Here is a 12,365-nt window from a genome sequence, read left to right on the forward strand (position 1 = left end):
GCGTGAGAAAGAGAGAGAATGAGAGAGAGGGAGGGGGGGGCGAGGGAGTGAAAGCGTGAGAGAGCGAGAGAATGAGAGAGGGGGGGGGGTGGGGGCCGAGGGAGTGAAAGCGTGAGAGAGCGAGAGAATGAGAGGGGGGGGTGGGGGCCGAGGGAGTGAAAGCGTGAGAGAGCGAGAGAATGAGAGAGAGGGATAGGGGGCGAGGGAGTGAGAGCGTGAGAGAGCGAGAGAATGAGAGAGGGGGGTGGGGGGCGAGGGAATGAGAGCGTGAGAGAGCGAGAGAATGAGAGAGGGGGGGTGGGGGGCGAGGGAGTGAGAGCGTGAGAGAGCGAGAGAATGAGAGAGAGAGAGAATGAGAGAGAGGGAGGGGGGGCGAGTGAGTGAGAGCGTGAGAAAGAGAGAGAATGAGAGAGAGGGAGGGGGGGGCGAGGGAGTGAAAGCGTGAGAGAGCGAGAGAATGAGAGAGGGGGGGGTGGGGGCCGAGGGAGTGAAAGCGTGAGAGAGCGAGAGAATGAGAGAGGGGGGGGGTGGGGGCCGAGGGAGTGAAAGCGTGAGAGAGCGAGAGAATGAGAGAGAGGGGGTGGGGGGCGAGGGAGTGAGAGCGTGAGAGAGCGAGAGAATGAGAGAGAGGGGGTGGGGGCGAGGGAGTGAGAGCGTGAGAGAGCGAGAGAATGAGAGAGAGGGGGTGTGGGGGGGCGAGGGAGTGATAGTGTGAGAGAGCGAGGGAATGAGAGAGAGGGAGGGTGGGGGGCAAGGGAGTGAAAGCGTGAGAGAGCGAGAGAATGAGAGAGGGGGGGGTGGGGGCCAAGGGAGTGAAAGCGTGAGAGAGCGAGAGAATGAGAGAGGGGGGGTTGGGGGCCGAGGGAGTGAAAGCGTGAGAGAGCGAGAGAATGAGAGAGAGAGGGAGAGAATGAGAGAGAGGGGGTGGGGGGCGAGGGAGTGAGAGCGTGAGAGAGCGAGAGAATGAGAGAGAGAGAGAATTAGAGAGAGGGAGGGGGGGCGAGTGAGTGAGAGCGTGAGAGAGAGAGAGAATGAGAGAGAGGGAGGGGGGCGAGGGAGTGAGAGTGTGAGAGAGCGAGAGAATGAGAGAGTGTGGGTGGGGGCCGAGGGAGTGAAAGCGTGAGAGAGCGAGAGAATGAGAGAGGGGGGGTGGGGGGCGAGGGAGTGAGAGCGTGAGAGAGCGAGAGAATGAGAGAGAGAGAGAATGAGAGAGAGGGAGGGGGGGGCGAGGGAGTGAGAGCGTGAGAGAGAGAGAGAATGAGAGAGCGAGAGAATGAGAGAGAGGGAGGGGGGGGCGAGGGAGTGAAAGCGTGAGAGAGTGAGAGAATGAGAGAGAGGGAGGGGGGCGAGGGAGTGAGAGCGTGAGAGAGCAAGAGAATGAGAGAGAGGGAGGGGGGCGAGGGAGTGAAAGCGTGAGAGAGCGAGAGAATGAGAGAGGGGGGGTGGGGGGCGAGGGAGTGAGAGCGTGAGAGAGCGAGAGAATGAGAGAGAGAGAATGAGAGAGAGGGCGGGGGGGCGAGGCAGTGAGAGCGTGAGAGAGAGAGAGAATGAGAGAGCGAGAGAATGAGAGAGAGGGAGGGGGGGCGAGCTAGTGAAAGCGTGAGAGAGCGAGAGAATGAGAGAGAGGGAGGGGGGCGAGGGAGTGAGAGCGTGAGAGAGCGAGAGAATGAGAGAGGGGGGTGGGGGGGCGAGGGAGTGAGAGCGTGAGAGAGCGAGAGAATGAGAGAGAGAGGGTGGGGGGCGAGGGAGTGAGAGCGTGAGAGAGCGAGAGAATGAGAGAGGGGGGGTGGGGGGCGAGGAAGTGAAAGCGTGAGAGAGCGAGAGAATGAGAGAGAGAGGGAGAGAATGAGAGAGAGAGTGAGAGAGGGGGGGTGGGGGGCGAGGGAGTCAAAGCGTGAGAGAGCGAGAGAATGAGAGAGGGGGCGTGGGGGGCGAGGGAGTGAGAGCGTGAGAGAGCGAGAGAATGAGAGAGAGAGAGAATGATAGAGAGGGAGGGGGGGGCGAGGGAGTGAGAGCGTGAGAGAGCGAGAGAATGAGAGAGGGGGGGTGGGGGCGAGGGAGTGAGAGCGTGAGAGAGCGAGAGAATGAGAGAGGGGAGGTGGGGGGCGAGGGAGTGAAACCATGAGAGAGCGAGAGAATGAGAGAGGGGGGGTGGGGGGCGAGGGAGTGAAAGCGTGAGAGAGGGAGAGAATGAGAGAGAAGGGGTGTGGGGGGGCGAGGGAGTGAGAGAGCGAGAGAATGAGAGAGGGGAGGTGGGGGGCGAGGGAGTGAAACCGTGAGAGAGCGAGAGAATGAGAGAGGGGGGGTGGGGGGCGAGGGAGTGAGAGCGTGAGAGAGCGAGAGAATGAGAGAGAGAGGGAGAGAATGAGAGAGAGAGTGAGAGAGGGGAGTGAGAGAGTGAGAGAGCGAGAGAATGAGAGAGGGGAGGTGGGGGGCGAGGGAGTGAAAGCGTGAGAGAGCGAGAGAATGAGAGAGAGGGAGAGGGGGCGAGGGAGTGAGAGCGTGAGAGAGCGAGAGAATGAGAGAGGGGGGGTGGGGGGCGAGGAAGTGAAAGCGTGAGAGAGCGAGAGAATGAGAGAGAGAGGGAGAGAATGAGAGAGAGAGTGAGAGAGGGGGGGTGGGGGGCGAGGGAGTGAAAGCGTGAGAGAGCGAGAGAATGAGAGAGGGGGGTGGGTGGCGAGGGAGTGAGAGCGTGAGAGAGCGAGAGAATGAGAGAGAGAGAGAATGAGAGAGAGGGAGGGGGGGCGAGGGAGTGTGAGCGTGAGAGAGCGAGAGAATGAGAGAGGGGGGGTGGGGGGCGAGGGAGTGAGAGCGTGAGAGAGCGAGAGAATGAGAGAGAGAGAGAATGAGAGAGAGGGAGGGGGGGCGAGGGAGTGAGAGCGTGAGAAAGAGAGAGAAAGAGAGAGAGGGAGGGGGGGTGAGGGAGTGAGAGCGTGAGAGAGCGAGAGAATGAGAGAGGGGGGTGGGGGGCGAGGGAGTGAGAGCGTGAGAGAGCGAGAGAATGAGAGAGAGAGGGAGAGAATGAGAGAGAGAGTGAGAGAGGGGAGTGAGAGAGTGAGAGAGTGCGAGAGAATGAGAGAGGGGAGGTGGGGGGCGAGGGAGTGAAAGCGTGAGAGAGGGAGAGAATGAGAGAGAGGGAGGGGGCGAGGGAGTGAGAGCGTGAGAGAGCGAGAGAATGAGAGAGAGGGGGGGTGGGGGGCGAGGGAGTGAGAGCGTGAGAGAGCGAGAGAATGAGAGAGAGGGGGGGTGGGGGGCGAGGGAGTGAAAGCGTGAGAGAGCGAGAGAATGAGAGAGAGGGAGGGGGGCGAGGGAGTGAGAGCGTGAGAGAGCGAGAGAATGAGAGAGGGGGGGGTGGGGGGCGAGGGAGAGAGCGTGAGAGAGCGAGAGAATGAGAGAGGGGGGGTGGGGGGCGAGGGAGTGAGAGCGTGAGAGAGCGAGAGAATGAGAGAGAGAGGGAGAGAATGAGAGAGAGAGTGAGAGAGGGGAGTGAGAGCGTGAGAGAGCGAGAGAATGAGAGAGGGGAGGTGGGGGGGGCGAGGGAGTGAAAGCGTGAGAGAGGGAGAGAATGAGAGAGAGGGGGTGTGGGGGGGGCGAGGGAGTGATAGCGTGAGAGAGCGAGAGAATGAGAGAGGGGGGGTGGGGGGCGAGGGAGTGAGAGCGTGAGAGAGCGAGAGAATGAGAGAGAGAGAGAATGAGAGAGAGGGAGGGGGGGCGAGGGAGTGAGAGCGTGAGAAAGAGAGAGAATGAGAGAGAGGGAGGGGGGGTGAGGGAGTGAGAGCGTGAGAGAGCGAGAGAATGAGAGAGGGGGGTGGGGGGCGAGGGAGTGAGAGCGTGAGAGAGCGAGAGAATGAGAGAGAGAGAATGAGAGAGAGGGCGGGGGGGCGAGGCAGTGAGAGCGTGAGAGAGAGAGAGAATGAGAGAGCGAGAGAATGAGAGAGAGGGAGGGGGGGCGAGCTAGTGAAAGCGTGAGAGAGCGAGAGAATGAGAGAGAGGGAGGGGGGCGAGGGAGTGAGAGCGTGAGAGAGCGAGAGAATGAGAGAGGGGGGTGGGGGGGCGAGGGAGTGAGAGCGTGAGAGAGCGAGAGAATGAGAGAGAGAGGGTGGGGGGCGAGGGAGTGAGAGCGTGAGAGAGCGAGAGAATGAGAGAGGGGGGGTGGGGGCGAGGAAGTGAAAGCGTGAGAGAGCGAGAGAATGAGAGAGAGAGGGAGAGAATGAGAGAGAGAGTGAGAGAGGGGGGGTGGGGGGCGAGGGAGTCAAAGCGTGAGAGAGCGAGAGAATGAGAGAGGGGGCGTGGGGGACGAGGGAGTGAGAGCGTGAGAGAGCGAGAGAATGAGAGAGAGAGAGAATGATAGAGAGGGAGGGGGGGCGAGGGAGTGAGAGCGTGAGAGAGCGAGAGAATGAGAGAGGGGGGGTGGGGGGCGAGGGAGTGAGAGCGTGAGAGAGCGAGAGAATGAGAGAGGGGAGGTGGGGGGCGAGGGAGTGAAACCATGAGAGAGCGAGAGAATGAGAGAGGGGGGGTGGGGGGCGAGGGAGTGAAAGCGTGAGAGAGGGAGAGAATGAGAGAGAAGGGGTGTGGGGGGGCGAGGGAGTGAGAGAGCGAGAGAATGAGAGAGGGGAGGTGGGGGGCGAGGGAGTGAAACCGTGAGAGAGCGAGAGAATGAGAGGGGGGGGTGGGGGGCGAGGGAGTGAGAGCGTGAGAGAGCGAGAGAATGAGAGAGAGAGGGAGAGAATGAGAGAGAGAGTGAGAGAGGGGAGTGAGAGAGTGAGAGAGCGAGAGAATGAGAGAGGGGAGGTGGGGGGCGAGGGAGTGAAAGCGTGAGAGAGCGAGAGAATGAGAGAGAGGGAGAGGGGGCGAGGGAGTGAGAGCGTGAGAGAGCGAGAGAATGAGAGAGGGGGATGGGGGGCGAGGAAGTGAAAGCGTGAGAGAGCGAGAGAATGAGAGAGAGAGGGAGAGAATGAGAGAGAGAGTGAGAGATGGGGGGTGGGGGGCGAGGGAGTGAAAGCGTGAGAGAGCGAGAGAATGAGAGAGGGGGGGTGGGTGGCGAGGGAGTGAGAGCGTGAGAGAGCGAGAGAATGAGAGAGAGAGAGAATGAGAGAGAGGGAGGGGGGGGCGAGGGAGTGAGAGCGTGAGAGAGCGAGAGAATGAGAGACGGGGGGTGGGGGGCGAGGGAGTGAGAGCGTGAGAGAGCGAGAGAATGAGAGAGAGAGAGAATGAGAGAGAGGGAGGGGGGGCGAGGGAGTGAGAGCGTGAGAAAGAGAGAGAATGAGAGAGAGGGAGGGGGGGTGAGGGAGTGAGAGCGTGAGAGAGCGAGAGAATGAGAGAGGGGGGTGGGGGGCGAGGGAGTGAGAGCGTGAGAGAGCGAGAGAATGAGAGAGAGAGGGAGAGAATGAGAGAGAGAGTGAGAGAGGGGAGTGAGAGAGTGAGAGAGTGCGAGAGAATGAGAGAGGGGAGGTGGGGGGCGAGGGAGTGAAAGCGTGAGAGAGGGAGAGAATGAGAGAGAGGGAGGGGGGCGAGGGAGTGAGAGCGTGAGAGAGCGAGAGAATGAGAGAGAGGGGGGGTGGGGGGCGAGGGAGTGAGAGCGTGAGAGAGCGAGAGAATGAGAGAGAGGGGGGGTGGGGGGCGAGGGAGTGAAAGCGTGAGAGAGCGAGAGAATGAGAGAGAGGGAGGGGGGCGAGGGAGTGAGAGAGCGAGAGAATGAGAGAGGGGGGGGGTGGGGGGCGAGGGAGAGAGCGTGAGAGAGCGAGAGAATGAGAGAGGGGGGGTGGGGGGCGAGGGAGTGAGAGCGTGAGAGAGCGAGAGAATGAGAGAGAGAGGGAGAGAATGAGAGAGAGAGTGAGAGAGGGGAGTGAGAGCGTGAGAGAGCGAGAGAATGAGAGAGGGGAGGTGGGGGGGGCGAGGGAGTGAAAGCGTGAGAGAGGGAGAGAATGAGAGAGAGGGGGTGTGGGGGGGGCGAGGGAGTGATAGCGTGAGAGAGCGAGAGAATGAGAGAGGGGGGGTGGGGGGCGAGGGAGTGAGAGCGTGAGAGAGCGAGAGAATGAGAGAGAGAGAGAATGAGAGAGAGGGAGGGGGGGCGAGGGAGTGAGAGCGTGAGAAAGAGAGAGAATGAGAGAGAGGGAGGGGGGGTGAGGGAGTGAGAGCGTGAGAGAGCGAGAGAATGAGAGAGAGGGAGAGGGGGCGAGGGAGTGAGAGCGTGAGAGAGCGAGAGAATGAGAGAGGGGGGGTGGGGGGCGAGGAAGTGAAAGCGTAAGAGAGCGAGAGAATGAGAGAGAGAGGGAGAGAATGAGAGAGAGAGTGAGAGAGGGGGGGTGGGGGGCGAGGGAGTGAAAGCGTGAGAGAGCGAGAGAATGAGAGAGGGGGGGTGGGTGGCGAGGGAGTGAGAGCGTGAGAGAGCGAGAGAATGAGAGAGAGAGAGAATGAGAGAGAAGGAGGGGGGGGCGAGGGAGTGAGAGCGTGAGAGAGCGAGAGAATGAGAGAGGGGGGGTGGGGGGCGAGGGAGTGAGAGCGTGAGAGAGCGAGAGAATGAGAGAGAGAGAGAATGAGAGAGAGGGAGGGGGGGCGAGGGAGTGAGAGCGTGAGAAAGAGAGAGAATGAGAGAGAGGGAGGGGGGGTGAGGGAGTGAGAGCGTGAGAGAGCGAGAGAATGAGAGAGGGGGGTGGGGGGCGAGGGAGTGAGAGCGTGAGAGAGCGAGAGAATGAGAGAGAGAGGGAGAGAATGAGAGAGAGAGTGAGAGAGGGGAGTGAGAGAGTGAGAGAGTGCGAGAGAATGAGAGAGGGGAGGTGGGGGGCGAGGGAGTGAAAGCGTGAGAGAGGGAGAGAATGAGAGAGAGGGAGGGGGGCGAGGGAGTGCGAGCGTGAGAGAGCGAGAGAATGAGAGAGAGGGGGGGTGGGGGGCGAGGGAGTGAGAGCGTGAGAGAGCGAGAGAATGAGAGAGAGGGGGGGTGGGAGGCGAGGGAGTGAAAGCGTGAGAGAGCGAGAGAATGAGAGAGAGGGAGGGGGGCGAGGGAGTGAGAGCGTGAGAGAGCGAGAGAATGAGAGAGGGGGGGGTGGGGGGCGAGGGAGAGAGCGTGAGAGAGCGAGAGAATGAGAGAGGGGGGGTGGGGGGCGAGGGAGTGAGAGCGTGAGAGAGCGAGAGAATGAGAGAGAGAGGGAGAGAATGAGAGAGAGAGTGAGAGAGGGGAGTGAGAGCGTGAGAGAGCGAGAGAATGAGAGAGGGGAGGTGGGGGGGGTGAGGGAGTGAAAGCGTGAGAGAGGGAGAGAATGAGAGAGAGGGGGTGTGGGGGGGGCGAGGGAGTGATAGCGTGAGAGAGCGAGAGAATGAGAGAGGGGGGGTGGGGGGCGAGGGAGTGAGAGCGTGAGAGAGCGAGAGAATGAGAGAGAGAGAGAATGAGAGAGAGGGAGGGGGGGCGAGGGAGTGAGAGCGTGAGAAAGAGAGAGAATGAGAGAGAGGGAGGGGGGGTGAGGGAGTGAGAGCGTGAGAGAGCGAGAGAATGAGAGAGGGGGGTGGGGGGCGAGGGAGTGAGAGCGTGAGAGAGCGAGAGAATGAGAGAGAGAGGGAGAGAATGAGAGAGAGAGTGAGAGAGGGGAGTGAGAGCGTGAGAGAGCGAGAGAATGAGAGAGGGGAGGTGGGGGGCGAGGGAGTGAAAGCGTGAGAGAGGGAGAGAATGAGAGAGAGGGAGGGGGGCGAGGGAGTGAGAGCGTGAGAGAGCGAGAGAATGAGAGAGAGGGGGGGTGGGGGGCGAGGGAGTGAGAGCGTGAGAGAGCGAGAGAATGAGAGAGAGGGGGGGTGGGGGGCGAGGGAGTGAAAGCGTGAGAGAGCGAGAGAATGAGAGAGAGGGATGGGGGCGAGGGAGTGAGAGCGTGAGAGAGCGAGAGAATGAGAGAGGGGGGGTGGGGGGCGAGGGAGAGAGCGTGAGAGAGCGAGAGAATGAGAGAGGGGGGGTGGGGGGCGAGGGAGTGAGAGCGTGAGAGAGCGAGAGAATGAGAGAGAGAGGGAGAGAATGAGAGAGAGAGTGAGAGAGGGGAGTGAGAGCGTGAGAGAGCGAGAGAATGAGAGAGGGGAGGTGGGGGGGCGAGGGAGTGAAAGCGTGAGAGAGGGAGAGAATGAGAGAGAGGGGGTGTGGGGGGGGCGAGGGAGTGATAGCGTGAGAGAGCGAGAGAATGAGAGATGGGAGCTGGGGGGCGAGGGAGTGAAAGCGTGAGAGAGCGAGAGAATGAGAGAGGGGAGGTGGGGGGCGAGGGAGTGAAAGCGTGAGAGAGCGAGAGAATGAGAGAGGGGGGGTGGGGGGCGAGGGAGTGAGAGCGTGAGAGAGCGAGAGAATGAGAGAGAGAGGGAGAGAATGAGAGAGAGAGTGAGAGAGGGGAGTGGGAGAGTGAGAGAGCGAGAGAATGAGAGAGGGGAGGTGGGGGGCGAGGGAGTGAAAGCCTGAGAGAGCGAGAGAATGAGAGAGAGAGAGGGGCGAGGGGGTGAGAGCGTGCGAGAGTGATGTCATGATACCCACATCCGCATATCATGGTGCAATCACACACACACTGACGGACAGGCAGTTGGACCAACCAACACACACATAACGTCGCAGCCAATCACCAGTGAGAGCACACGCACTATAAAACAGGGAACACCACAGTTCCCGCTCATTCTACCAGGAGACAGCTCAGGGCACAGAGCTCACAGTGCGCCACTCAGACATAGACCATGTGCTGAATGCCCCACTAAGATAGTGATCGGGCTGGGTCCACAGGTTAGCTGGTGAAGCACGAACCCAAGCCAGCAGTTAGTTGTTACCATAGATTAGACAATAAAACAGAGTTGTACCATCTGCAGCCGTGTTGGATCATTTTTGCATCGGAACACCCAACACGACAAGCGAGAGAATGAGAGAGAGAGAGGGGGGCAAGGGGGTGAGAGCGTGAGAGAGCGAGAGAATGAGAGAGGGGGGGCGAGGGGGTGAGAGCGTGAGAGAGCGAGAGAATGAGAGAGAGAGAGGGAGAGGGGGCGAGGGAGTGAGAGCGTGAGAGAGCGAGAGAATGAGAGAGAGAGAGGGAGTGAGGGGGGGCGAGGGGGTGAGAGCGTGAGAGAGCGAGAGAATGAGAGAGAGAGAGGGAGAGAATGAGTGACAGAGCGAGAGAATGAGAGAGCGAGAGGGAGAGAGGGGGGCGAGGGGGTGAGAGCGTGAGAGAGCGAGAGAATGAGAGAGGGGGGGGGCGAGGGGGTGAGAGCGTGAGAGAGCGAGAGAATGAAAGAGAGGGAGAGGGGGCAAGGGAGTGAGAGCGTGAGAGAGCGAGAGAATGAGAGGGGGGGAGAGAGGGGGGCAAGGGGGTGTGAGCGTGAGAGAGCGAGAGAATGAGAGAGAGGGAGAGGGGGGCGAGGGAGTGAGAGCGTGAGAGAGCGAGAGAATGAGAGAGGGGGGGTGGGGGGCGAGGGAGTGAGAGCGTGAGAGAGCGAGAGAATGAGAGAGGGAGAGAATGAGAGAGAGGGGGTGTGGGGGGGGCGAGGGAATGATAGCGTGAGAGAGCGAGAGAATGAGAGAGGGGGGGTTGGGGGCGAGGGAGTGAGAGCGTGAGAGAGCGAGAGAATGGGAGAGAGAGAGAATGAGAGAGAGGGAGGGGGGGCGAGGGAGTGAGAGCGTGAGAAAGAGAGAGAATGAGAGAGAGGGAGGGGGGGTGAGGGAGTGAGAGCGTGAGAGAGCGAGAGAATGAGAGAGGGGGGTGGGGGGCGAGGGAGTGAGAGCGTGAGAGAGCGAGAGAATGAGAGAGAGACGGAGAGAATGAGAGAGAGAGTGAGAGAGGGGAGTGAGAGCGTGAGAGAGCGAGAGAATAAGAGAGGGGAGGTGGGGGGCGAGGGAGTGAAAGCGTGAGAGAGGGAGAGAATGAGAGAGAGAGAGGGGGGCGAGGGAGTGAGAGCGTGAGAGAGCGAGAGAATGAGAGAGAGGGGGGTGGGGGGCGAGGGAGTGAGAGCGTGAGAGAGCGAGAGAATGAGAGAGAGGGGGGGTGGGGGGCGAGGGAGTGAAAGCGTGAGAGAGCGAGAGAATGAGAGAGAGGGAGGGGGGCGAGGGAGTGAGAGCGTGAGAGAGCGAGAGAATGAGAGAGGGGGGGGTGGGGGGCGAGGGAGAGAGCGTGAGAGAGCGAGAGAATGAGAGAGGGGGGGTGGGGGGCGAGGGAGTGAGAGCGTGAGAGAGCGAGAGAATGAGAGAGAGAGGGAGAGAATGAGAGAGAGAGTGAGAGAGGGGAGTGAGAGCGTGAGAGAGCGAGAGAATGAGAGAGGGGAGGTGGGGGGGCGAGGGAGTGAAAGCGTGAGAGAGGGAGAGAATGAGAGAGAGGGGGTGTGGGGGGGGCGAGGGAGTGATAGCGTGAGAGAGCGAGAGAATGAGAGAGGGGAGGTGGGGGGCGAGGGAGTGAAAGCGTGAGAGAGCGAGAGAATGAGAGAGGGGAGGTGGGGGGCGAGGGAGTGAAAGCGTGAGAGAGCGAGAGAATGAGAGAGGGGGGGTGGGGGGCGAGGGAGTGAGAGCGTGAGAGAGCGAGAGAATGAGAGAGAGAGGGAGAGAATGAGAGAGAGAGTGAGAGAGGGGAGTGAGAGAGTGAGAGAGCGAGAGAATGAGAGAGGGGAGGTGGGGGGCGAGGGAGTGAAAGCCTGAGAGAGCGAGAGAATGAGAGAGAGAGAGGGGCGAGGGGGTGAGAGCGTGCGAGAGTGATGTCATGTTACCCACATCCGCATATCATGGTGCAATCACACACACACTGACGGACAGGCAGTTGGACCAACCAACACACACATAACGTCGCAGCCAATCACCAGTGAGAGCACACGCACTATAAAACAGGGAACACCACAGTTCCCGCTCATTCTACCAGGAGACAGCTCAGGGCACAGAGCTCACAGTGCGCCACTCAGACATAGACCATGTGCTGAATGCCCCACTAAGATAGTGATCGGGCTGGGTCCACAGGTTAGCTGGTGAAGCACGAACCCAAGCCAGCAGTTAGTTGTTACCATAGATTAGACAATAAAACAGAGTTGTACCATCTACAGCCGTTTTGGATCATTTTTGCATCGGAACACCCAACACGACAAGCGAGAGAATGAGAGAGAGAGAGGGGGGCAAGGGGGTGAGAGCGTGAGAGAGCGAGAGAATGAGAGAGAGAGGGGGGGCGAGGGGGTGAGAGCGTGAGAGAGCGAGAGAATGAGAGAGAGAGAGGGAGAGGGGGCGAGGGAGTGAGAGCGTGAGAGAGCGAGAGAATGAGAGAGAGAGAGGGAATGAGGGGGGGCGAGGGGGTGAGAGCGTGAGAGAGCGAGAGAATGAGAGAGAGAGAGGGAGAGAATGAGTGAGAGAGCGAGAGAATGAGAGAGCGAGAGGGAGAGAGGGGGGCGAGGGGGTGAGAGCGTGAGAGAGCGAGAGAATGAGAGAGGGGGGGGCGAGGGGGTGAGAGCGTGAGAGAGCGAGAGAATGAAAGAGAGGGAGAGGGGGCAAGGGAGTGAGAGCGTGAGAGAGCGAGAGAATGAGAGAGGGGGGAGAGAGGGGGGCAAGGGGGTGAGAGCGTGAGAGAGCGAGAGAATGAGAGAGAGGGAGAGGGGGGCGAGGGAGTGAGAGCGTGAGAGAGCGAGAGAATGAGAGAGGGGGAGAGGGGGGGGCGAGAGAGTGAGAGCGTGAGAGAGAGAGAATGAGAGAGAGAGGGGGGGCGAGGGAGTGAGAGCGTGAGAGAGCGAGAGAATGAGAGAGAGAGGGAGAGAATGAGAGAGAGAGGGAGAGGGGGCGAGGGAGTGAGAGAGTGAGAGAATGAGAGAGAGAGCGAGAGAATGAGAGAGAGAGGGAGAGAGGGGGGCAAGGGGGTGAGAGCGTGAGAGAGCGAGAGAATGAGAGAGAGGGAGAGGGGGGTGAGGGAGTGAGAGCGTGAGAGAGAGAGAGAGAATGAGAGAGAGAGGGTGAGAGGGGAGTGAGAGCGTGAGAGAGCGAGAGAATGAGAGAGAGAGGGAGAGGGAGAGAGGGGGGGCAAGGGAGTGAGAGCATGAGAGAGCGAGAGAATGAGAGAGAGAGGGAGAGAATGAGAGAGAGAATGAGAGAGGGGAGTGAGAGCGTGAGAGAGCGAGAGAATGAGAGAGAGAGGGAGAGGGAGAGAGGGGGGGCAAGGGAGTGAGAGCGTGAGAGAGCGAGAGAATGAGAGAGAGAGGGAGGGAATGAGAGAGAGAGGGAGAGGGGGCGAGGGAGTGAGAGAGGGAGAGAATGAGAGAGGTTCTAGGGTGTGTGTGTGTTGGGGGGGGAACACCAGAGTTTCGAATCCAGGTGAGGCAGAAGCACCAATGGTGGGGCGATGGGAGTGGGGAGTGGGTAAGTGCTGATTTTGGGTGTGTATAAGTATCTCTCTGCTGTGTTC

The 12,365-nt window shown here is 60.4% G+C and overlaps 1 protein-coding gene across 1 annotated transcript in view; it reads left to right on the plus strand.

The window, feature by feature from the left end:
• Window positions 1–12,365, plus strand: part of LOC140404697 (diacylglycerol O-acyltransferase 2-like) — a 68,999-nt gene that overhangs the window by 36,702 nt on the left and 19,932 nt on the right. The window lies entirely within an intron of this gene.

This window comes from Scyliorhinus torazame, chromosome 31, assembly GCF_047496885.1.
Source record: "Scyliorhinus torazame isolate Kashiwa2021f chromosome 31, sScyTor2.1, whole genome shotgun sequence".
Classification (NCBI taxonomy): domain Eukaryota; kingdom Metazoa; phylum Chordata; class Chondrichthyes; order Carcharhiniformes; family Scyliorhinidae; genus Scyliorhinus; species Scyliorhinus torazame.